Here is a 25706-nt window from a genome sequence, read left to right on the forward strand (position 1 = left end):
ATGTTCTTCTATTAATGTTAGAGACTTAAACTTGATTATATATGAAACAATCTATTAATGGGCAAACAAACTGAGCAGCATTCTACCTTCACCAAAGATGATAACACAGTATGAACAAAAACTATTGAATTTAATAATTGGCACAGTTGTTGGTGTCATTCCAGAAGTATTCAATATTTGTCAGCATGGAAAAACATGGTTATCAGACCACATTGCTTTGCCAAAGATGGCCTGCACCTATCCTCCTGGGCTTCAAGATATTGGCGAAACCATTATCCACCACTTAAAGCCTTTTTTAGGGAATACCAAACTGACAAAATGTACCAACTTAGCAAATAAAATGCAAAGAAACCTAATGTTGCTACTGCTCAGTGCTAGGAGCCTTTACAGGAAATGTTTCACCCTTTAAGCTCTTCTTGCTCAGGAGAATATAGACGTGTGCCATTTCTTAGACAGAATTTAACGCCACAGAAAGTACCCCTGCAGTGCAAGGCTACAGTGCCTTCAACACATTTAGACCATCAGCCACACAGACTGGGATTAAAGGTGAAGGTGACTAGCTACCCTCCTCTTACCCCTGATCCTTCTGCTGTTTTTCCCTTCTTCTGCTTATTACTTTTGCTCCCATCTTTCCTCTTACTGACTTAGCCAGCCTCTTTCTGCTCCTCCCTGGTACTCCTTTTAGCTAATCCTGCAACCACTCTACCCTAAATTCTATCCACATCAGTCCTATCTTTCTAAACTCTCACATGTAACATAGTTTCATAGTTTCATAGTATAGTACTAGGCTATCTGCCCTGGGGCATTTGTAAGCCTAGCCATAGTGATGTGGCTTTTGCCACCCCATGAAATGGTACAAAAATGTACAGAATAAATCTAGAATACTGTGCCGCTGTCTAGTAGTGACACAGTGAAGGTCCCCTTATATAATAGAATTAGTTTACTGTGCCCCTGTCTAGCAGTGACACAGATGTGACCCCTGGGGTAAACTTACGATCTTCCATCCACTCATCAAGATTTCTCTTGAAGAGAGTCAGTGAGGGGCTCTGCCTAATATGAACTGGGATCCTGTTCCAAAGCATGGGAAGCCTCTGGGTTATGAATCTATCCCTCCAGCATGTCCTATTCATACTTGTGCCGAGGTTTAAGTCTTTAGCTCTCGTGGTCCTGATGGATTTGGATTTTTTGAGGTGGAGCATGTCCATCAGATCCTGAGTGGACATGGCCTTGTACGTCAGGCAGAGATCACCTCTGAGCAGGCGGTATGCTACTGAATAGAGCTGAAGTTTCTTTAGTCTGGCAGAATAAGACATATGTTGGAGACCCTTGATCCTTTTGGTGAGGTACTTTTGTGGTCTCTCCAGCTGTTGCAAATGCCGGGTGAGGTACATACCAAATGGGGAATTGTACTCAATCATGGGTCTGATGAGGGAGGAATATAGGGGTACAATGACATCCTTGGATCTGGATGTGAATCCCTTCATGATGAGGTGTGCAAGGTAGAATGTTTTTCTAACCACTTTGGCAACGTGGGTGTCAAATGAGAGGTCGCTGTCTACTTGGGTCCCTAGGTCTCTGATTACTTTTCCGTACTCAGTGTGTTGCTGTCTATGTGATAATTTGTGGGTACTTTGTTTTTTCCAAAAGGGATGACTATACATTTTTTGGCATTTAGTTTAAGGCCGTGACTACGGCACCAGTTGTCCGTTTCAGTGAGGCCTTTTTGTAGGATGTGTGTGTCTGCTGGTGTATCGACTATGGTGCCTAGTTTGCAGTCATCTGCAAACTTTGTCAGCCACAGCCCTCCCATGTTTGCTTTAACATCTGAGAAATAAATGCCGAACAAGAGGGGTCCCAGGACAGATCGCTGTGGGACACCACTTGTGACTGGCTTTGAGTCTGACATTGCTCCAGCGATTTTAACTTTATGGGTTCTGTCCTTTAGCCAGTTTGCAACCCATCTAGTGACATTAGGGTTTACTTTTAAGCTGTTTAGCTTATCTATGATGCCTGAGTGGGGTATTGTGTCGAAGGCCTTAGCCAAGTCCAGGTATGCTGTATGGACTGCTTTGCCCTCATCAATGGCTCTAGTGACTGTTTCAAAAAAGTCAACCAGGTTTAAAAGGCAGGATCTGCCCTTTACAAAGCTGAACTGGGTGGGGTCAAGTGTCTGTAGGTCCCCTATGTCTCTGTTTATGAGTTCCATAATGATTCTTTCCATAGCTTTGCAGACCAGGCTAGTTTAGCTTATGGGGCGGTAGTTTCCAGGGTCTGTGGAGGCACCCCCCTTGTGGAGTGGGACCACTGTTGCTGTACGCCAGTGTTCAGGTACATATCCCAAAGTAAAGCTAAGATTAAATAGCATTTTTATGTGTGGGTTTAGCTCCTCTTGGAGTTCACGTAACACGCACCCCGGGATACCGTCAGGTCCCATTGATGCTGTGTTTTTTGCTTTGTTTAGGGTGGTTCTCAGTTGGACATCTGAGATGACAGGGAGATTACATTCAGCTGGGATAAGTATTTCTTCTTTTGGGGGTGAAGGTAGAGAGGAATTTGCACTGAACCTGTCAGCCAGAATGTTGGCAATATCTGTGGGTTCAGTGTATTTTTTGTTGTTGTGAACCAACTCTGAGCATATCTGAGGGTTTCCACCCAGGTTTCTAACATAGCTGAAGAAGGCTTTGTGGTTATCTTTAGTGTCCTTAGCGATTTTTCTCTCAAAGTTTGCCTTGGATGTTTTTATCAGAGAATGTAGTTTTCTGCTAATGTTGATCAGAGATGTCTTCCCTTCATGGGAATTCGCTCTGACGTGCAGTAGCTTCCTTCTTTTGTTATACAATTTCTTTATGGCTGAGGTCCACCAGACAGGACACTTACATTTGGTGGAGAGGGACTTGGATTTGTTTGGGATTGCATGATCCATGCATTCTTGGAGATGTCCATAGAAAGCATTTGTGAAGGATTCGGCATTGTGGGATGTGGTATCCACTGGCACAGTGGGCTTAAAGGATACCATCTCAGTCTTAAGAAGAGTGAAGTCTGCTTTTGAGAAGTTTGTCACTGTGGTCTTTTGTGCTGGGGGTGGAGGTGGGATATGTATATCCAGGGTGATTAGTTTGTGGTCAGATCTCACTAGTGAGGGGTATACTGCCGGTGTGGAGCATTTTGTCCCCATGTTTGTGATGATCAGGTCTAGTATATTATCTCCCCTAGTGCGAGAGGTGACTAGTTGTTCCAGTGCATTTGAATTTATGAATTCCAGGAACCTTTGGGCTAGGATATTAGGGCTAGAATAATGTACCCAATCTATGTTTGGGTAGTTGAAGTCTCCCAGTATGATGGTATTTTGTGATACATTCATATCCTCCAATGTCTTCAGGAAGGCTGAGTGGGGTTCTTGAGATTGGGAGGGTGGTCTGTAACATGCTACCAGTTGTATAGCAGTTTTGCCTATGGTTAGTTGCACCTGTATGGTCTCTGATGCTTCATGTGTTGCTACTAACCTGGAGGTGTGGGTGTCCTTTATGAATATGGACACTCCCCCTCCCTTTGTGGTTCGGCCCGGGTTTTGAGGCCGAAAAGCATGATACGAGGTATAGCCTGGTAGCACTGGGGTGCTCTCAGGAGCCTTGAACCAGGTTTCAGTTACTGCACAGACGTCGATGTTCTCCATGCTGAGGAGTGCATCAAGTGCCTGCATCTTGAGATTTAGACTTCTGGCGTTGAGCAGCATTACCCTTAGTTTTTTTCCATTTTTGTTTTCTAAGGAGGTGGGTTTGTCTTTTGAGCCTTGCCTAAAAGAGCCACTATGGGGGTGGCAAGAGCCTTAGCCAATATCCGGAAGCCCAGTGGTGACAGGTGTAAGCCATCCATTGCGAAGCAGCGTGGCTTGTCCAACATATCATCCCAGGCAGACAGACATTGGATCCCCTTAGAATGACACCAGTACTTGAGCCAATTGTTAAAGCTGATCATCTTGTCTTTGTATTGTGGTATCATTCTTGGTGAGGGCAAGATGCTTCTCAGGGTCAGGGTCATACCAGCCTGGGCTACATAATCGGAGAGCTCCTCTATGTCTCTTTTCATGTAGTCCAGGGAGGTACATCTCAGGTCATTCACACCAGCATGGACAATGACGGAGTCATATTTGTACTTGCTTTGGAGTGACCTGAGTGCGTGTGTTATGTGGCGGATCCTAGCTCCCGATAGACAGCTCACAGTCACCTTCTCCTTGTTCAGCCTGGTCAGTGGGACATCAGTGTGTCTGACTATGGAGTCACCTATTACTAGTGTATCAGGCAAGGTGTTTGGCCTTAAGGGCTGCGATTGGTGGACACACTGATTTATTGAAGTATGTGTTGCATGTGTTTTGTTTTGAGGTGGTGGATTTTTGGATGTCTGCTTTGGGAGCCTCTGTTGTTTTGGTAAGTTTTTTATTAGAGCCTCCGAGTATGTCTTTGTGTTTTTATGTGTTTGGTTTGCAGTTGTGTTAGATCTATGTGGGACTGGGATTGTTGTGTGTGTGGTTGCCATCTCCTCCTGTCTGGTCATGCCAGCCCTGAGTTGAGAGAGTTCAGCTTCCAGTTTGGCTATATAGTTGCATCTCTCACATGTATTTGTGTTTGTTGGGAGGAGGAGAGGGTTGTCTGTGTACATGAGACAATTGCAGCATTATCTCAAGATACCCAGATTGACCAGCTGAACTGGAGACGACACCAGTAATCTATCACTCGACATGTTAGAACAGTATAAGGGAGTGGTATACCTTTAAGGGAAGTGGATATTCACAGGGGTGGTAAGTAGATGTAGTGCTTTACTTAGTACGAGAGTGCTTACTTAGTAGAGAAGTATTGAGAACAAGTGCTAGGCTTATACTACAGTGAGTAGTCTGATTATACTAAGAGTAGAGCTTCCTTAAGGGAAAATTTGAAGAGCAGACTTGGCGGAGCCAGAAAAAAATTTAACCTTGTTTAACCGGTGCTGAGCTATGTGCATGACCGCGCAAAGCTGTGCAAACGCGGATTTTAAACAGTAAACTACAAAAGAGCTAGAAATGATCCCAAACAACCAATTACTACAGCTTCTTGTGCTGAGGCCACTTCCCCCAATGACAGGTAGGCTGCTCAAGGCTCCCCACTCCCACTGGTGAGCAAAGAAACTTCCTTCTATCCAAGTAAGGTAATGGACAACACAGGAACTACACCACAGCCCAGAATACAGCAATGCCTGTAAACTGGTCTAAACTAGTCGAGGAAGGCGGGAAAACAAGGATTATTTTTGTTTTTGGTAGAAACACACAGAAAATGCAGAAACAGTGATAAATTAGTTACACAGGCTAGCACACTTTACTGGGCAGCCTCCACAGTTAAATTAAACAAACAAACAAGCAAACTTTCGATCAAATTCAACTAAAATGTAACTTTAAGTGCAGATTTTAAAATAATGCAGCAATCAGTTAAAAAACAGTTCAGGCTACTTCAAGGTAAGCTACAGAAGCTATTTCAAGTGAAAAAAAGCAAAGATACTTAAATCCAGAAGGTAGTCACTTTTCTGAGTTCCCTGCTGCTAGGACCACTCTGTAAACACACGTGGAGCTTGTCTGAGCAGTATAGCCAGAAAAAAACACCCAGAGGCGAATTTTAAACAGTGAACTACAAAAGAGCTAGAAATAGTCCCAAACAACCAATTACTACAGCTTCTTGTGCTGAGGTCACGTTCCCCAAGGACAGGTAGGCTGCTCAAGCCTCCCCACTCCCACTGGTGAGCAAAGAAACTTCCTTCTATCCAAGTAAGGTAATGTACAACACAGGAACTACACCACAGCCAAGAATACAGCAATGCCTGTAAACTGGTCTAAACTAGTCGAGGAAGGTGGGAAAACAAGGATTATTTTTTAGTTTTTTTGTTTTTTTCGTAGAAACACACAGAAAATGCAGAAACAGTGATAAATTAGTTACACAGGCTAGCACACTTTAGTGGGCATCCTCCACAGTTAAATTAAACAAACAAACAAGCAAACTTTCGATCAAATTCGACTAAAATGTAACTTTAAGTGCAGATTTTAAAATAATGCAGCAATCAGTTAAAAAACAGTTCAGGCTAGTTCAAGGTAAGCTACAGAAGCTATTTCAAGTGAAAAAAAAGCAAAGATATTTAAATCCAGAAGGTAGTCGCTTTTCTGAGTTCCCTGCTGCTAGGACCACTCTGTAAACCCACGTGGAGCTTGTCAGAGCAGTATAGCCAGAAAAAAACGCCCAGAGGCGAATTTTAAACAGTGAACTACAAAAGAGCTAGAAATAGTCCCAAACAACCAATTACTACAGCTTCTTGTGCTGAGGTCACGTCCCCCAAGGACAGGTAGGCTGCTCAAGGCTCCCCACTCCCACTGGTGAGCAAAGAAACTTCCTTCTATCCAAGTAAGGTAATGGACAACACAGGAACTACACCACAGCCCAGAATACAGCAATGCCTGTAAACTGGTCTAAACTAGTCGAGGAAGGCGGGAAAACAAGGATTATTTTTTTGTTTTTTGTTCTTTTGGTAGAAACACACAGAAAATGCAGAAACAGTGATAAATTAGTTACACAGGCTAGCACACTTTAGTGGGCAGCCTCCACAGTTAAATTAAACAAACAAACAAGCAAATTTTCGATCAAATTCGACTAAAATGTAACTTTAAGTGCAGATTTTAAAATAATGCAGCAATCAGTTAAAAAACAGTTCAGGCTAATTCAAGGTACGCTACAGAAGCTATTTCAAGTGAAAAAAAGCAAAGATACTTAAATCCAGAAGGTAGTCGCTTTTCTGAGTTATGTTATGTTCATTATTCATTAATTAATTAGGCATTTTCACCTCTCTGCCTATATATCATTATTAGCTGTGTGAGATATGATATTGTTTTTTTATTTTTGCTTTTGCACCTGTCTAATTTGTCTTCTATTATTTGTGGAGCTTTTCTCCCCAGGCGTCCACTGAAAATGGTTCTTGCACCCGGTTGGACTTTCCTGGTAAACAAATGTGACTAAAATAAAAAATAAAAGGTGTCTTGATCTACATTAGCAACAAGCATACCTCAAGGTGTTCATTCACATGAAAATCACCATAGCTAAAGTCACCATATATGCTACAAGAATCCCACAACTCATACCCAGACCTGCTGGAGGCACTCACTATCCAGCCACATACCCTATTCATGGGGGACTTCAACTACCCCTCTGTAGACTGGGAACTATACACTGTCTCCAACTTGCAGGGACAATGCTTCTTGGACTTTATTAACATAAATACCCTTGACCTGATAATCCACACTCCAACCAGAGGTTCAAACATACTGGGCCTAGTACTCACCAATTTAGAAGAGCTCTGCACTCCCCCCCCCCAGTGGATCACAAAGCTGTCTCCTTCAAAATACAAATCAACATGGAAAAGCTAGCAAAACCATAACAGAAACTATTCTAAAGCATACTGCATCATAATAAGTGACAGTTTGTCAACATTCAATGCCCCATTGAACCCTAAGTTCACAGCAACCTATGTGGAATTGTTCACAAAAACCCTGTTTAACAATGTAAATGGCCATATACAGGCTGCTGTACCTACCAGATGTAAGTTCAAAACAAACCATGGTGGTGGACTCTTAACCTTAGCAGGTATATAACTATAATTTTACCCCAGGACTGCCCCTGTACTACTAATAAGCAGAGAAAGCTCCTAAATGCTTTATCCCATGCATGGGTCCCCTCAAATTATCTGTGGTGTGATCTTTGTTATTCTCATTAGGGCTAATATATATTTATCAACCATGGGATGGGCAAGATCAATCTGTAACCAAATGGGATAGGTGATTTTGGGTACAAAAAGGGAAACTGACTATGCTTCAAATGGTCAGCAAAGGCAGCTTCAGTGGACCCAGAGCCCCAGACAGTATCCCAGGTTGCCTCATAAATAGCTTGAAACATGACCTATCAGGGACACTTAAGTCACTTTTCATCTGCAGCCTCAAAACAAACTATTTACCATGTAAATGGAGGGCTGCAATGGTTATCCCTCTTCATAAGTGTGGGCAATCATATCACCCCCAAAACTACAGACTCATTAGTCTAAATAGACTAATTTGTAAAGCCATGGAAAGAAATACATTGGTAACCTACAGACACTGGACCCATCCCAGTTTGGTTTTGGTAAAGGAAATCCAGGACTCCTTAACTTGATAGACTTCTTTGAGAGGGTAACCAAGGCAATAGTTGACTGGAAAATAGCACATACCACCTACCTAGACCTGACTAAGGCATTCAGTACAATACTCAACTCAGGTATTGTTGACAAACTCACTAAACTAGACATAAATCCCTACATAACGCACTGGATTGCCAGTTGACTCACAGATAGGAGTCAAGAAGTCAGGATTGGTGATACCACTTCCATCAAGAGACTAGTCACCAGCTGAGTGCCTCAGGGCTCTGTGTTGGGCCCGCTTCTGTTTGGCATCTAATTCTCAGAGGTCAGAGCTAATGTCAAGAGTCTCTGGCTCACCAAGTTTGTAGACAACTGCAAACTGTGAGCTATCTTAGATTGCCTTTATGACACTAAAATAATGTGAGAGGGTCTAACACATACAAATGACTGGTGTCAAGAAGTGCATTATAATGTTTTTGGGAAAAAGTCCACCCAGGTTAATACTCCATTCATAAGACACCCCTAAGGGCTAACCTAGAAGGGATCTGGGGATATATGCAGACAGTAATCTGGCCTTTGATCAACATGTAGCCATGGTAGTAAGAAAATCATTCTATGTCACCTAATTTATAAGTAAGGGTATGGCATCCAGGTCCAAGGAAGTTATACTACCCCTTTACTCAGCCCTTATCAGACCCATCATTGAGTACTATGACCCCTTCAGCATTTACCTGACCAAGCATATACATCTGCTGGAATGCCCACAGATTTCTCACCAAGAGAATCCAGGGTATTAAACAGTGTCCTATACAGATTGTCTTAAAGCCCTGTCTCAATTCTCAGTCTTCTATAGGTTACTAGGAGGTGATCTAGGCCTAGCATATAAGGCATCCTCAGATCCAGCCCTGCTGCATTTTGGTTGTCTGCAAAATGAATAGCACCACAAAAACTAACTCCAAGGACATAAATTTTGCTTGCAACATAAACAGAACATGCCGGTGACACTGGTATGTGTCTCAAAGGATCCAAAAGCTCTGGAATAGGCTCCACATCCATGTGAAGCAGAGTCCATCCCAAACCCTATTCAAAAATAACCTTGACCATTGGCTAGGAAATCAACCACCAATCTGGCCCCCACATCTCTGACAGACAGAGGCTGACATTAAATTTTCAGAACTAATATACCCCCCAAACCATTAGCAACCTCCCAACTGACATACCTCTCCAAAACGATGCCTGTGTTATATTGGGGCACAACGGGGTTGGGTTTTTTGGATAGGCTTATATAGACCCTGGTGGTCATTAGCCTGGTACATACCTATGAACTTATGTACCTATATAACTGGAAGTTTTATACATTCAGGGGTATAAATAAAATAAAATAAATAAGATTGCCAGACATTTCAAGGATGTACACTCTATCAGCAGTCTTTGCAGCCAACCAAAGGCAGGTGTGATTACACTAGTGAGGCCTCGTTTGGATGTAGTGTTTTAAAAACATTGCTGGTGGTAAGAGAAAGAAATGCTGTAAGGATGATGTTTGAGATTTAGGAGAGCAAATTGCTTATGGGGAATCTGTATGGCTATCTTATTTTATCTCTTCTAAATTTTTAGCAGCCTAGAACATGTGGAGGGAAATGATGTTAGGAATTTAATGGATGAGGATTTTAAACTGAACCGGTATATTTTGAAAGACAGAATACTCCCATCAGCTGGAAGGAATATAAGATTACAGAAAGTGATTTTGCTGAAAATGGTGCTATGAGCTTGTGCTATGCTTGGATGTCCTTTCATCCACAAAGATCAGACATGTTCATAGGGCCAGTAATACTAAACTCCAGTCTGTCAGATTATTGGCTAATATTGGAGTTATGTATGCAATACTAGAATTCTCAGACATTATTAAAGTGCCTGGGAGTGATCATATGGCAGTTTCTCTATAGCTATTCTTTGTAGCACCACAACATAGAGGTGATGTCTTGGGAGAATAGATCCTCTTATATTGAAGAAGGCAGAGCTTAGCACTGTGATAGTGGACTGTTGTGACCTTAAACCCTTGTACTCTATGTCTGCTTGACTTTAGTAGGAACTTTTCATGCTACATCGTCAAAGTATTTGCAGGACTGCCACAGCCATGTTATTTAAAAAAAATTAAATTAGCAAATAATGAAGTTGATAGAGTTAGTTAGGATAGCACATGATGATTGTAAATAATCTTACTTCAAGAGCTAAGATAAAGTCAGAAAATAGAAGCACTTGCATATAAAGCTAATCATGTTACAGCATAAGAGATCTGTTATGCATTTGGAAGGTGGCAACAAGTTCCTGTGTACTGGACACTAAGCCTAGGGTGTTATAAGATTTTATAATAAAACATAGTAAGAGATAAGTATGTATTCTGCCAGTAATGTTTTTATATGCAAAACCAGACATAAACCTCCTGGTGATACCAACAATGTCTTTAATGAATTTTACAGAGACTTTAGAGGCACTCTACCAGCTTTTGGAAATTGTCTCATTAAATGGAACAAAAAACTCCAATCAGGTTAGAAGGCAAAGATAGAAAGATAAAGAAGATAGTTACCAGACATCCTTAATAAGGGATGCCAGCAACAACCTATGCACTAGTCCACAGGACATCAAAGGCAACTTCTGAATGAAGCAAACCACGCAGACAGCATGAGGGAAAATTAAGTCAGAGAAAGCAGCAGGCTCAGATGAGGCCACAACATGATCACTGTGATTGGTGAGTTAGGAGACAAATGGTTCTGGAGGGTATTCATAGCAGTATGGAAAGAATGGTGTATCCTAAATGACTGGAAAATATGCAAACTAGTGCCAGTGTACAAGAACAAAAAGGGCAGTCACAAATGTGGCAATACAGAGGAATCAAACTCCTGTCAAAGAGCATGAAAGTTCTGGAGAGAAATTAATACACAGAGTAGTTGAAAGTAAGATGGGAGATGAGCTGTTTGGATTCAGATCAGGATGCAGTACAACCAACCCAATGTTTGCAATGAGACAGATAGTTAAGAAGGCACTAGAAATGTGGAAAGATCCAAATAGGCATTACTATTGTCAGAGAAAGCTTATGGCAAGTTCCCAAGAACGCTGATTTGGACAACATTGGTAGAATTAGTGCAGGCTATGTAAAAGGACCCAATGACACAAGTATGAACAGTGTTTGGACTCAAATAGGGGTTCCCAGAAAGAGTTGGTGTGCATCAATGTCCAGCTTTGAACCAACTGTAATTAATACTGATAATCGACTATATTCGAAAACAGGTAGGAAGGGACGGATAAACAAAGTTGCTGTATACAGATGGTGTTTCATTACAAGCAGACTCTGAGCAGGAACTTCAGCAAAAGATAGGGGAATGGAATGCAAAATTGAAGGCACACAGGATAAAAGTGAGTACAGATGAAACAATTTTAATGTAGCAAATCGGAGAAATGAGAAGAAACTGAAAACTGAGATAGAAGGGAAACAGCTTTAAGTACCTGTGAGAGACAGCTGAGGAGAAGGAAAGCCTGAATGAGTTGGTCAAAGCTACAATCATAGGGGATGTAGTTAAATGGCACAGAATGTCAGGGGTGGTGTATAATAGAAAAGTTCCAAAGAAGACAGTGGTGCAACCAGTACTAGTGCACGATACAGAAACCTGGACCGTGAAGTAGTGCAATTGAGGAAACTAGAGCTGATGTAGATGAAGTGTTTGAGGCAGGTGGTAGGATGCACACCATGAGACGACAGGTGTAGAAATGAAGACATCAAAGCAGAAGTCTTAGTAGCTGCAGTTGCAGATAAAGTCAAAGGTAACAGATTATGGTGGTTCTGGCACATATACAGGACAGCTGAAGACAATCTGGTAAAGATCATTTAAGACAGACAAGAAGAAGGCAAAAGGAGCTGAAGGCATCCAGCAAAGAGATGAATGGACTGTGTGAGAGAAGACCTGTAACAGTTAGACGTGACTGTCATAGAAGGTAGGACAGTGTCATTGAATGGAAAGAGATGACAGCAGTTGTCGAGACACTCTGACCCCATGTAGAAAACGGAGAAAAGGGTGTTGATGCTGATGATGACTATATATAAAAAAGATAATGAAAGGACAGGTGATGGGACTGGAAAGGTTGACAAGTTTTCTGAAAAAATGCTATCTGATCTAATTAAAACACTCCCAGATACTTATGCATTGGCCCCAGTATTAAAGTAGGAGGTCTATAGGGGAATTCTGACCACCTTTAAGGGAAGCTCACTGGATCCAGATGGCCAAAATGCTGATTTCTACCATCTTCTAAAAGACTTACAGCTTGCCAAGTTACTGGGGTTGTATCACTCCTTTCACAAAGAGTGAGGACTTATCGTGCATCCTGACTTCTCCATAGTGACTGTATTATCGAGAACAGTGAAACATAAGCTTAAAATAACCAGTTGGATGCTCTTTTCTCTGAACAATATTGATGTTTAAATCTATTCCAGAAGTCCTACAGATAGAGTGAAAACAAATTTGCCAGAGGTCATTTTACCTATGCAGGTGAGTCTTTAGCTGTAATCTGAGAGTATTTATGGTACCAGCGTCAGGAATTATGATGGACTTTGAAAAGGCCTTTTGTTTGGTTAAACTGGACTTTATTTGGGGGTATTAAAGAGAATGGGCATTCCTACTGCATTTGTACAGACAGCATGAGCCTTACACAAAGCCCAAATTACTTAAGCAGTAACAAATAACACTTAGCCCCATTCAGGCTTTACAGAGTTACAAGGCAAGGGTGCTCTCTCGACTCCTGACCTTGTTCCAGCTGACTATAAAACACCTCAGCAAACTTAACAGGTTAGTCAGTACATGAAGAATTCACAACTTTATTTTTGTGGATAACTACCTAATACTTTTTCTGGACCCCAAGGCAGATATCCCCAAAACAATCATTATATTATATTATAAGAATTTGCCATAGTAGAAAGCTTGTGTGTCAAGGAAAATACAACTGAATTAATTCCAGCCAACAGGGCAGCAAAGAATCTGTGGATTTTGGGTATTCCTTTCTATGCAAGTGGTCCTCAGGGCATTATAAATATTTAAGAGTTGTCCTATATGAATATGCCAGTGCTATAATGACTGAGATAAACATGAGGTTATGAGGACAGTTACATCTGTGGATGGATAGTTGGACAATTTTAGCTTGTCATTACTGATAAGGGAGGGGGTCTATATTAGAAGACCAAATGAAAAAATAGCGAAGGTCTAAACATCGAAAAGACCAGACGTCGAACTTGCTAAAGGGTCGCTGTTTTAACAAGTTTGCTGCTCTTCTTTTCTCTCTTTTCGAATGTGTTCTTATCGCTCTAAGAACAAGTAGTTAGAGAAGATAAGTAACCTGATATAAGATTAGACTTGCAACGATAAAAGCTGCAAGGGTGATAAGGATGTCTTTCAAAATTACCTCTCAGTATTAGGCTTTCAATTGCTGAATTGCAGGCAGTACTTGCAAGCTTCTAATCTGACTTAGTTATTTTCCCTGGGTTAAACTGGAAGGAAAAGCCCTTAACTCATTCACCCTAAGATACTTTGTTGGTAATAATCTACATTACAGGTGCATCTAAGAATATGGCATTATCCAGGAGTCATGACTCAAGAGTTAAGTTTTTTATACTGAACACTAGACTAGAATCACATCTGGGGCTTTTCCATCCCTCTATGCGAGTGTCTCATGCTGAGATTGCTTCAAGTTATGCCATGTGTCAATATCTGGATCAAAAATAGAGGGGTGTAGCTACCTCTCCTTACAGAGGAAATTTCAGGAGTAAAGCTGCTTGCTTCCTTTTCTGAGCCATAATATCGAGCAATTAAAGTAAAAAACAGGCAAGGTATGAACAAGAAAACAATAAAAGTAATGGGAAGAGAAAACAAATAGAAGAGCATCATCTAATCACTGATTCGAGGCAATTATAAAAACAGTTAAAAAGAACTATCATTATAGGAAGAATATTGAAAGGGACATCATGCCATAAAACTGTTTAAAAAGTGGATATGTTTAAAAATGTATAAAATATATGATCTGAGATAAATTATTTCTAGCAATAAATTAAAACTGCATAGACCAATAAGAAAAAAATTGCAATATATATATATATATATATATATATATATATATATATATATATATATATATATACAAAGTAAGAAACTAAGCAATTTAGGGATTACTAAAGAAGTACTTCAGTGAACTGGGAAGGAAAATGTAAACAACTGTGACACCACCAAAGATAGAAGAAATGTAAAACATCTGGTGAAATATCTGTGAAGACCCTTTGAATACAATAAAAATGCAAACATTAATAAAAAAAGTAAATTACAAAATAAGATTCTAATGTAAAGATATGTACTGGAATGAAGTAACTATCACAGAGATACATAACAAACTTAAGGAAGACTCATTCCTAGAAAAAGTACAGTTGTGTACCTACCATAAATGTAGATGTTCGAGTGTATTCACTGTTGCAGTCATTACTCTTGGGGTATCCTGCTGGCAGGCTACCCTCAGTTGGCCAGAATTCCAAAGTGAAGATGCAAAAACCAAACAGCTGCAGGTACACTGAGGTGCCCAAAACACACAACAACAGCAAAAGTAAATTAAGGCACCAAAGTTACACACTGGAAATCAGTCACTGTACTTTATTGCAGAAGACAAACGGTAAGCGCTTTCACAACTTAATGTTGCTTCATCAGACCACATCACTACAACTGATGCTTGGTTAAATACTAGGACAATTAGTATGACATCACAATTTAAAGCGATATTACTCCACTAACATAAGAACATATATCGATATCCATAAGAAAAATGCATAAAATATATAGAAAGGTGTGTATTTACACACAATAATATTTAAAAAAGGGGGAATGTCATCCCCGATGGTTATTAAAATATATATATATATATATATATATATATATATATATATATATATATATATACATATACACACACATTTTTGTGCACATATAACCATAATAGTACAATAAAAAATATATAAAAAAATTATATTTAGTGTTTAAGGCGCCCTGCCTTAAGGTAAGGAACTAATGAGGTGCACCAATCAAACCAGGATAACCAACATAAGAACATATATCGATATCCATAAGAAAAATGCATAAAATATATAGAAAGGTGTGTATTTACACACAATAATATTTAAAAAAGGGGGAATGTCATCCCTGATGGTTATTAAAATATATATATATATATATATATATATATATATATATATATATATATATATATATATATATATATATATATATATATATATATATATATGTATATATATATATGTATATATATATATATATATATATATATACATACATATACACACACATTTCTTTGCACATATAACCATAATAGTACAATAACAATATATAAAAAAATCCTATTTAGTGTTTGTTTGTTTTTGCCAAGCATGCCATGCCTATTATGTAGGCAAAACAATAGGAGTTTTAAAGAAAGAATGTTAGAACATATAAGGGACATACGGAACCAGAAGCAATCAAATGCTCTAGCTAATCATGTCCTGAATACAGACAGTAGTCATTGTTTTAAATTTTTAATCTTACAGCAAATAGTAAGGACAAACAGAGGTGGTGATGTAGAAAACCACACTGAAGAATTAGTACAACAATGGATTACTAAATTAAAAGCAGATAGATATCCTGGTTTGAATGGCTGCACCTCATTAGTTCCTTACCTTAAGGCAAGGCGCCTTAAACACTAAATAGGATTTTTTTATATATTTTTTATTGTACTATTATGGTTATATGTGCACAAAACCGTGTGTGTATATGTATATATATATATATATATATATATATATATATATATATTAATAACCATCAGGGATGACATTCCCCCTTTTTTAAATATTATTGTGTGTAAATACACACCTTTCTATATATTTTATGCATTTTATTATGGATATCGATATATGTTCTTATGTTAGTGGAGTAATATCTCTTTAAATTGTGATGTCATACTAATTGTCCTAGTATTTAACCAAGCATCAGTTGTAGTGATGTGGTCTGATGAAGCAACATTAAGTTGTGAAAGCGCTTACCGTTTGTCTTCTGCAATAAAGTACAGTGACTGATTTCCAGTGTGTAACTTTGGTGCCTTAATTTACTTTTGCAGAATTCCAAAGTCTAGGTCTGGCGTCAGTTGCTGTCTCCTCTTCCCTGACGTCAGTGTGCCAGGGGTATAAAAGATGCAGCCGACACCATTTTCTTCAGTTTTTCTTGCCCCGGATGTCAGGTGCCCCTAAATTGGTAGGCTGAAAAATATGCCAATAAAAATGCATGCACAAAAATAACATTTCCTTTAACTACAAGCAAATACGCCAAATAGGTTGTATAGGATAGAGAAGTGCATATAAGTCCCAGCAAAGAAAAGGGGGATGGTGGGTGGGTAACCTGGACTGCAACAGTGAATACACTCGAACATCTACATTTATGGTAGGTACACAGCTGTACTATGTTCATCGTGTTTCACTGTTGCAGTCATTACTCTTGGGTTGAATCCCAAAGCTGAGGATGGGTGGCTGGGCTAAATAGGATTAGGAGAGGCTATGAGGCCCTGCAGAACTGCAGTGGCAAAGCCTGCTCTGGACTTAGAGTAAAGAGGTAAGTGGTAGTGCTTTGTGAAAGTGTGCACTGAACTCCAAATTGCAGCCTCTAAGATATCTTTGGTTGGTACTCCTCTGAAGAAGGCTGCTGAAGTGGCTGCTGCTCTGGTGGAATGAGGCCTAATGCCCTTAGGCACTGATTTGCCATGTTGAAAATAGCAGAAACGGATGCAATGGCCTATCCATTTAGAAATAGTCTGTTCTGAGATAGCCTTTCCTTGTGATCCTGTAGCATATGACACTAAAAGTTGCTCAGTCTTTCTGAAAGCTTTAGTTCTGTCCAAGTAGAAGCGTAACTGCCAGTGTATGTCCAAAAAATGCGGAATTTTCTCACCCTTGTTCTGTGGATTTGAATAAAAGGTAGGTAAGTGAATGGTTTGGTTGAGGGCCACACTGGACACCACCATAGGCATGAATGTCAGGTTTGTCCTCAGAGAAACCCTGTCTGGATGAAAAATGATAAAAGGTTCCACAACCATGAGTGCTTGTAACTCCGAGACTCACCTTGCAGAGGTTATTGCTAGGAGCAGAGCTGTTTTCCAGGATAAGAATTTTATATCTGCTGTTGATGCTGGCTCGAAAGGAGGCAGTGTGAGTATTTCCAAAACATAATTGAGGTCCCAGGCTGGAATTGGTGCTCTCCTTGGAGGCCTAATGTTTTTGGCCCCTCTGAGGTACTGCCTTAATAAAGGATGAGAAAAGATAGGTGGTTCCATATTGTAATGGGCTGAAATTGCAGAGGCATGAATCTTAATTCATGAGAAAGAAAGGCCTTTGTTCAGCATCTCAGTCAGGTATTGTAAAATCTGAGGGATATTTGGTACACACGTGTCAATGCCTTGTTCCTGGTTCCAAGCATAGAATCTCTTCCATTTTTCTGCATAAGATTTTCTGGTACTAGGCCTCCTGGCCTCCAAGATAACATCCATAACAGCTTTTGAAAGAGGAGTGTTCTGAATGGCTACATTATCCGCCATACTGCCAGATTTAAGGTCCTGAGTTGGCTGTGCATGATCTGATTGTTTTGTTGGGTCAGCAAGTGAGAAGTTTGAGGCAATATCCATGCTGGATCTTGAGACAAGCTCTTTAGGATTGGGTACCAGTGCTGGCATGGCCAGTCTGGTGCAATCAGTATCATTTTTGGCTTCTCTTGTCTGACCTTTAGGAGTACCCTGGGAAGGAGAGGCAGTGGAGGAAAGGCATACACTGTTAGATTTTTCCAGCTGAAGGATAGGGCATCCACTTTCCATACTTGCTTGTGATAAATCCTTGTGCAAAATCTCTGCAATTGGCAGTTGTGAGGGGAGGCAAATAGATCTATGTCTGGGCATCCCCATTTCCTTATTATCATGCTGAAGACTTGTGGATCCAGTTTCCATTCATGGGGATCCATGAGGTTTCTGCTTAGTTCGTCTGCCAGAGTATTTGTTTTTCCTGGCAGGAATTGTGTTTGCAGGTGAACTTGAAAAGCCAATGCTGTGTCCCATAAGGTCATTGCTTGTCTGCAGAGGGGGTAGAAATGTGTACCTCCCTGCTTGTTTATGTACGACATGACCGTAGTATTGTCTGTTTTTATCAGTAGCTGTCCTGGATTAAGCAGGTCCTTGAAAGCTGTCAGGGCATTTTGAACAGCTAGCATCTCTTTTTGATTGATGTGAAGATGCAGCTGGTTTGCAGGCCATGTGCCCTGAATACATTTTCCTGCCATATGGGACCCCCAGGCATAATCTGATGCATCCGTTGCCAGTATCTGTCTGGCTGTGGGTAAACTGAATGTCAGACCCTTGTTGTGGTGACAGGCTTCTGCCCACCATCGAAACTCCTGTTGCAGGCAGGGAATGAGTGCAATTACTGTCTCCAGGCTGTGGCAATGCTGAGTCCAAACACTTTTTAGATACCATTGTAGTTTCCTCATATGCAGTCTGGCATATGGAATTAGTAGAATGCAGGATGCCATGAAACCCAAGGCCTGCAGGATTTTCCTTGCAGATAAGTGGGGTTTTGTTGCCAATTTCTTGAAGTAAGTAGTCGGTTGCTTTTGTTTGTCTGGTGTGAGATAAGCTATCTGGGCAGTTGTATTTAAGCTTGCACCCAGGAATATTATCTCTTGAGAGAGCACTAGTTTTGATTTCTTTTCATTTACTGTGTACCCTAGGCCAATTAGTAATCTTTTTACAAATACCAGATGCTTTAGAAGAATGTCTTTGTTCTCTGCTTGAATTAGGCAGTCGTCCAAGTAGGGATATATTTGAATTCCTCTTTGTCTGCAAAATGCAATTACTGGTGCCAGGCATTTTGTGAAGACCCTGGGCGCAGTAGATAAGCCAAAGGGCAGTGCAGAGAATTGGTAATGCATTGAGCCAGCTATGAATCTGAGGTATCTTCTGCAAGATTGTCTGATTGGGACATGCAGGTATGCCTCTTTTAGGTCCAAAGTTACGAGCCAAGCCTTCTTGCCCAGCATGGGCAGTAGCTGCTGTAGTCAACATCTTGAATTTTGGAACTTCCAGAAATGTATTTAGTATAGACAGGTCCAGTATTGGTCTCCAGGTTTTGTCCTTTCTGGGTGCTAGGAAAAGTCTGGAGTAAAATCCTTGCCCCTGCTCTTGTTGTGGTACTTGCTGAATGGCCCTCATGTCCATGAGGGCTGTAATTAGTTTTTGTGCCTCTGCCCATTGATTGTGTGGCAGGTCTGGCATAACTTTTGACCTTGGTAGAGTGTGAAAATGGAACCTGTAGCCTTGGGACACTATGTTCAGGACCCATTTGTCTTGGGTAACCATTTGCCAATTTGATGAAAAAAGTGCTAGTTTTCCCCCTAAGGGGGCTGCCAAAAGAAAAGTGCTTGGATCTGGCAGAGGAAAGTCATTGGGACTGTTTCTTGTAAGGTTGTGATTTGTCTTCTCCACTTTTGGAGGTAGGAGCACCCCATTGTTTAGGCCTGTATGAGCCTTGGGGCTGAGATCTGCCTCTGGGATGCCTGTATCTGCCTCTATGTGGTCTGTCTGATACTGGAAAGGACCAATTTTTAGAAGGCCAGTTCCTGCTAAACCTGGGTGGCTGTACCTGTAAGAAATCATTGACTGTCTGCATGGATTTAGCTTTATCCTCCATTTTTTTCAACACCTCTTCTGCTTTAGTACCAAACAAAGTATCATGCTGTAATGGTGCAGCTAATAATTTTGCTTTAACATGATCAGGCAGATTCTGTTCCTTTAACCAAGCATGCCTTCTAATAACAGAACCTGTAACAACGGCCCTACAAGAGGCCTCCAGTGAATCATAACCGCATCGCAAAGTATGCTTTCCCACTTGTTCAGCTGCATGCAATAAATCCTGCAATTCCTTGTTCTCTGAACATTTAGTATTTCTCAACAATTTCTGTTTAAGCAGTGACATTAAATATTGCTGATATTTAAGCATATCAAACTGTCAATTTAAAGCCCTTACAGCCAAGGTAGAAGAAGTGTAGACTTTTTTCCCCCATCTGTCTAGAGCCCTAGAATCCATATCAGAGGGGACAGGGTTTTTTTGCAGTGGAAGCTTTAACACCTTTGGGACCCTGAGATATAGTTTCTGGGTCAGCAGAGGGGTTTTATATAGGAATTTATGAGAATCTGGGACCCTGTAGTATCTGTCTGGCTTAGCAGGTGCAGGGGGTAAAGAGTCAGGGAACAGGCCGGACTCTGAAAATACATCATCTACAATGTCTAGAACAGGTGGAATAGCAAGGGGTCTGTGCTGAGGAAGTAGCAGAAAGTCTCTGTGCCTTTTCTTAGATTCAGAATAATCTTGGCTTTCCCAGTGGAAATGCTCCCTCATGGTATGCAGGGTTTCCCCAAATGTATAATCCTCAGGAGGAGAGGCTGAAGGAATGGATTCTTCAGCATCAGAATCCTCATAGGGAAGCATGGAATAATCCTGTTCAGAAGAGGAATCAGAGGAAATAGAAACCTGATCAGAAGAATCATACTCTGTCTCTTGCCTAGGCCTCTTATCAGGAGGGGGATGGGAGCCCCTGATCAAAGTAATTAGGTCTTCGGCCATTTTGTGCATCTGTTTTTTAGGCATGGAAGTCTGAGTAGGAGAATGTTGTACTTGTTTCTTTGTCTTTAGAGCTGCTTTAGTCTTTGTCTTTGAAGCTGAAGATGGCTTATTATATAATTGTGTAGGTCTGAAGACACCCTCAGAAGCCGATGCCTGCTCAGCGGCTCCGGACCCATCTGAGGGAATGATTTCCGAGTGTCCAATACCTTGAGTATCCAGAGGCCCAGTCGGCTCCACGTGGGAGTCGGAAGCGGCCTGTGGCTCTGAGGTAGCGGGCGCCAGGGGCTGCGAAAGCACCCCACTGAGAACCGGCGAACCGGCGACTGGCCTAGCAGAGGCCTCGTCGTCGGTTTTGGACCTCAGATGCCTATCCTTTTCCTTGTCCTTGCGTTTTTTGTAAACTCCGGTTGTTGGCTGTTCTGACGGCATTATATAATTAAATCTTCGGCCAAAGTAATGAAATGCAAAATCGAACCGACGCTTAATAGTGCGTTGGTTAAATCTAGCACAAAACCGACAGCTAGCAACATTGTGATCAGGGCCTAGGCAAGGAATACAGTAAGAGTGAAAATCCTTATGAGGTATTTGCTTACCACAAGAAATACAATTGTTAACTTTTTCTGGCATCGGTCTGGAGCAAGAAAAAAGTTTCCCCAACGGGGTACTTAGCTTTAATGAAGACTTCGGTTCTGAAATTCGGATTTGAAAATCTCAGGAGTCGGCTGACCGGCACTTGCAAACTGATTTTGCTTCGGGCACCGCGTGGCAAGAAAGACTGAAGAAAATGTCATCGACTGCATCTTTTATACCCCTGGTGCACTGACGTCAGGGAAGAGGAGACAGCAACTGATGCTGGACCTAGACTTTGAAATTCTGGCCAATTGAGGGTAGCCTGCCAGCAGGATAACCCAAGAGTAATGACTGCAACAGTGAAACACGATGAACATCTCTGGTTCTAGACAGTTTATGCTACTTCTGGTTAAAGATATTAACACTCTTACATCATGATTTAGTCTAGAGAAAAAATGACATTGTAAAATATACCAGCCTGATTAACAATGGGAGAAGTTATACTCATGCTTAAAAGAGAACCTGCAAACCATCCTGTGACTTATCTACCAGTAACTTGCTTTCTAGTAACATATAAGTTATACACATGAACTAAAGCAGACAGAGCCTACAATCATCTATATAACAATTCATTTATGGCAATAGGGTAGGAAAGTGCTAAATGAGAATCATACAGATATACATATGATCTTTTACTAAACAAACCCAAAATGGAGACGTAAAAAGGACAAAAATCTCAGTATGGTAAATTTATTTATTTAGTTATTTTACATTTGTTAACCGGGAGAGTCCACTGGATATATGTCCATTTAAAGTAGAGGTCTGGGGAGAAAAGCTCCAGAGCAGTTTAATTGTTAACATATAAGATAGCGAGTATAACAAAAAGGCATATTTGCCAACTTTCACAAGATAGATTTTTTTATACACCTTAGAGAAATATGAAACAGCAAGTATAACAAGAAAGCAGACTTGATAACTTACACAAGACATTTTTACACCTAAGAGAAAATTTATGTACAATTGGTTTACTTGTCAATGTTTACTTGTAAAGATACAAAAAATGCATTTGACAGCATTCCACATCCTGGATTATAGAACACTTACAGATATATAATATTCATCACACACTGATAAATTATACTGCAATTAATGAGATAATGTGGCAAAACCACCATGAATAATGGAAAATTATTACATAGGGTGTAAGAATCCAGTGGGTAATATTCTTGGGTGATTATTTGTCATCATTACTGTTTTACTTGGCTCTCAATCCATTAAGATATCTATTTAACAAATTAAGACTATAGTTATAGTGTGTATTAAAATAATCTTGTCAAAAGATGTCTAATCTGCTTTGTTTGGATGATCTGAAGTTATACAGCTCACCTGAGAAACAACTGAAAATACAGCTACAAGTTGTTAAAACCTTTGCAGATGACATTAAATGGCATTTGGTCTCTACAGTTGTGAAAGAGCAGCATTTGCAGTAGGAAATTGAAACATTAAGCAAATATCAGACTTGGACAGAAATGTGATATAAAAGAACTGGAACACGAGGGAATATAAATATCTTGGAATAGATAGAGGACAGCAGTACAACATGAACAAATGAGAACAAAGGAATGCTTTTAGAAGACTGAAAGTAATCTGAAAACTGGTTTGATTTCTAGGAATAAAGTTCAATCTACAAATCATCTTGTATACACTGTTCTAACTTATGGCTCTGGTGTGATTGACTGCCCCTCCCCCAGTCTGAAGGAAAGACGTATAATGGATTAGTCCAGATAAAATCATGTTGGCTAGCAGATCTTGGAGACGCTCTCTGATGCCCTCCCCGTGGGAGGAATAAAGACACCTTGTTGAAGTTTCCTCTAGTTTATTTAGTGAAGCAGGTAGATGGATGAGTGTTCTTGTTCTAATGCATTGCATTCAACAGGTCAGTTATTTAAAGGCAGTTACAGACAATGGTGGGAGGGTCTATAGGAGCAAATTAAAGGAAAATCTGGGAGATGAAAAAACAAGGGGCCAATCCCAAAGCTCAGAGGTTAGTCCCTTATTTGAATATTCCTGAAAGACCCGTGAGGGTTTACTAGCTCAGCAGCTTGGGGAACCTCATTCTTAGTTAAAAGGTTTTATTTTTATTTTTAACGTCTAACAGACAAAACATGACAACACACTATGAGCTACAACCATAGAACTATATTTAACAAAACACTTTCACCTGAGCTTCATCAGGTCCATCTAATAGAGTGGTTTACACTTTGATCATTGAAAATTGCAGCTTTTACAAGGCTATTACCAGACTTTATTAGTCTGTTCTGTAACGCATGAAAAATGAGAGGCTATGTCTGCATCAGTGGGGCTCATATTTCTTGAAGCCAATTATGAAAAAAAGCTTTATTACAGAACTTTTTCCAGTGTATCCCATGCAATATGAGAGGCTCTTGATGAAGACAGACCATTTTATATGCAGGGGAGGTAGTCACTTAAAGCTACAATAGATGATTCCCATTTTTAGGTTCATAGGCTCATAGGTGGTTAATGGGCTATTGACCCGGAGGTCTTTATAAGCCTAGCTGTATGTACCCAATATAATACTAGAGAAACCTGATATAAAGGATCTTGCCTAAACTCAAGATCTTAGTTAGCAATTTCTGTCGCAGGCCAGGTTAAGGTTCCTGTTGTAAGTGACCCTTGCCCCATTTGACATGGGGATATGCAGCATTTCCATTAGGTTTGGATCTGAGATTGCTCTGTAGGCCACGCACAAGTCTAATCTAAGTAGTCTGTACATTGCTGTGTACAGTGACAGTGACTTCAGTATGTCAGTGTATGACATGTGCTGGAGACCCTGAATTTTCTTGATTAGAAATCTCTGAAGTCTCTCAAGTTACTGCAGGTGCCTTGTAAGGTACATACCAAAGGGAATACTGTACTCAGTTATTGGCCTGATGAGGGTTGAGTACAAGGGTGTTATGACCCCTTTCACTCTTGTGGCAATGCCTTTGCCAATGAGGTTTGTGACATATAATGCCTTCCTTACCACAGTAGACACATGGTGGTCAAAGTTTAGGCTACACTCAACTTGTGTTCCCAAATCTCTCACTACTGAATTGTTACTTAGGGTATTATGATTTATATGATAGTCTGCAGGGATATTGTTTTTATGGAAGGGCATGATAATGCATTTTTTAGCACTGAGTTTGAGTCTGTGGCTCCAATTATTGCTTTGTGTAAGTTCCTCTTGAAGTATATTGACATCATTTGGGTATTCAGTGATTGCACTTAATTTGCAGTCATCAGCAAACTTAGTCAGCCACAGCCCCTCTGTTATGGCTTGAACTTCTGAGAAGTATATTCCAAACAATAGAGTACCCAGCACTGACCCCTGTGGAACCCCAGTGGTGACAGGTCTGCTGGGTGAGGTAAAGTCCCTAACTTTGACTGAGTGTGATCTGTCGGTGAGCCATTTAGCAACCCCCCTGACAACATAAGGATTGATATTCAACTGGAAAGTTTATCAATGATGCCTGAATGTGGGATTGTGTTGAAGGCCTTGGCTAAGTCAAGGTAGGCTATATGCACAGATTTGCTTTCATGTATGGCTCTGGTGATGATTTTGAAGAAGTCAGCCAGGTTTAACAGGCATGACTTGCCTTTGACAATTTGAAACTGTGTTGGATCAAGGGTTTGGAGATCAAATATATCCTTATTTATAAGGTCCATAGGTTCATAGGACAATACTAGGCTATTGGCCTGGGGGCCCTTCTAAGCCTAGCCAAGAATTTTGCCTGTGTTCCCACAAAGTCAACACCTGTTTCCCCTGTCCAGCAGGGACACAGATGAGATCCCAGGGGTATATTTTCTGTTTCCCATCCAGTCATCCAGGTTCCTCTAAAAGAGGGTTAGTGAGGTACTCTGCTTGACATGGAGAGACAGTTTATTCCACAGATGGGGGAGTCTTTGGGACACAAATCTATCCCACCAACAAGTTCTATTAATGTCACAGACCAGGTTGAGGCCTTGAATATGGGTTGCACTAGTGGAGTTTTACTTACTGATATGCAGCAACTCCATCAAGGCTGGGTCTGAGATGGCCTTGTATGCCAGACACAGGTCACCTCTGAGCAATCTGTATGAGACTGAGTACAGGAACAGGGCTTTTAGCCTATCTGTATAGGAGAGGTGTTTGAGACCCTGGATTTTCCTGGTCAGGAACCTCTGTGGTCTCTCC

This window comes from Protopterus annectens, chromosome 1.part1 (genome assembly GCF_019279795.1).
Source record: "Protopterus annectens isolate FY-2018-M chromosome 1.part1, PAN1.0, whole genome shotgun sequence".
NCBI lineage: Eukaryota > Metazoa > Chordata > Ceratodontiformes > Protopteridae > Protopterus > Protopterus annectens.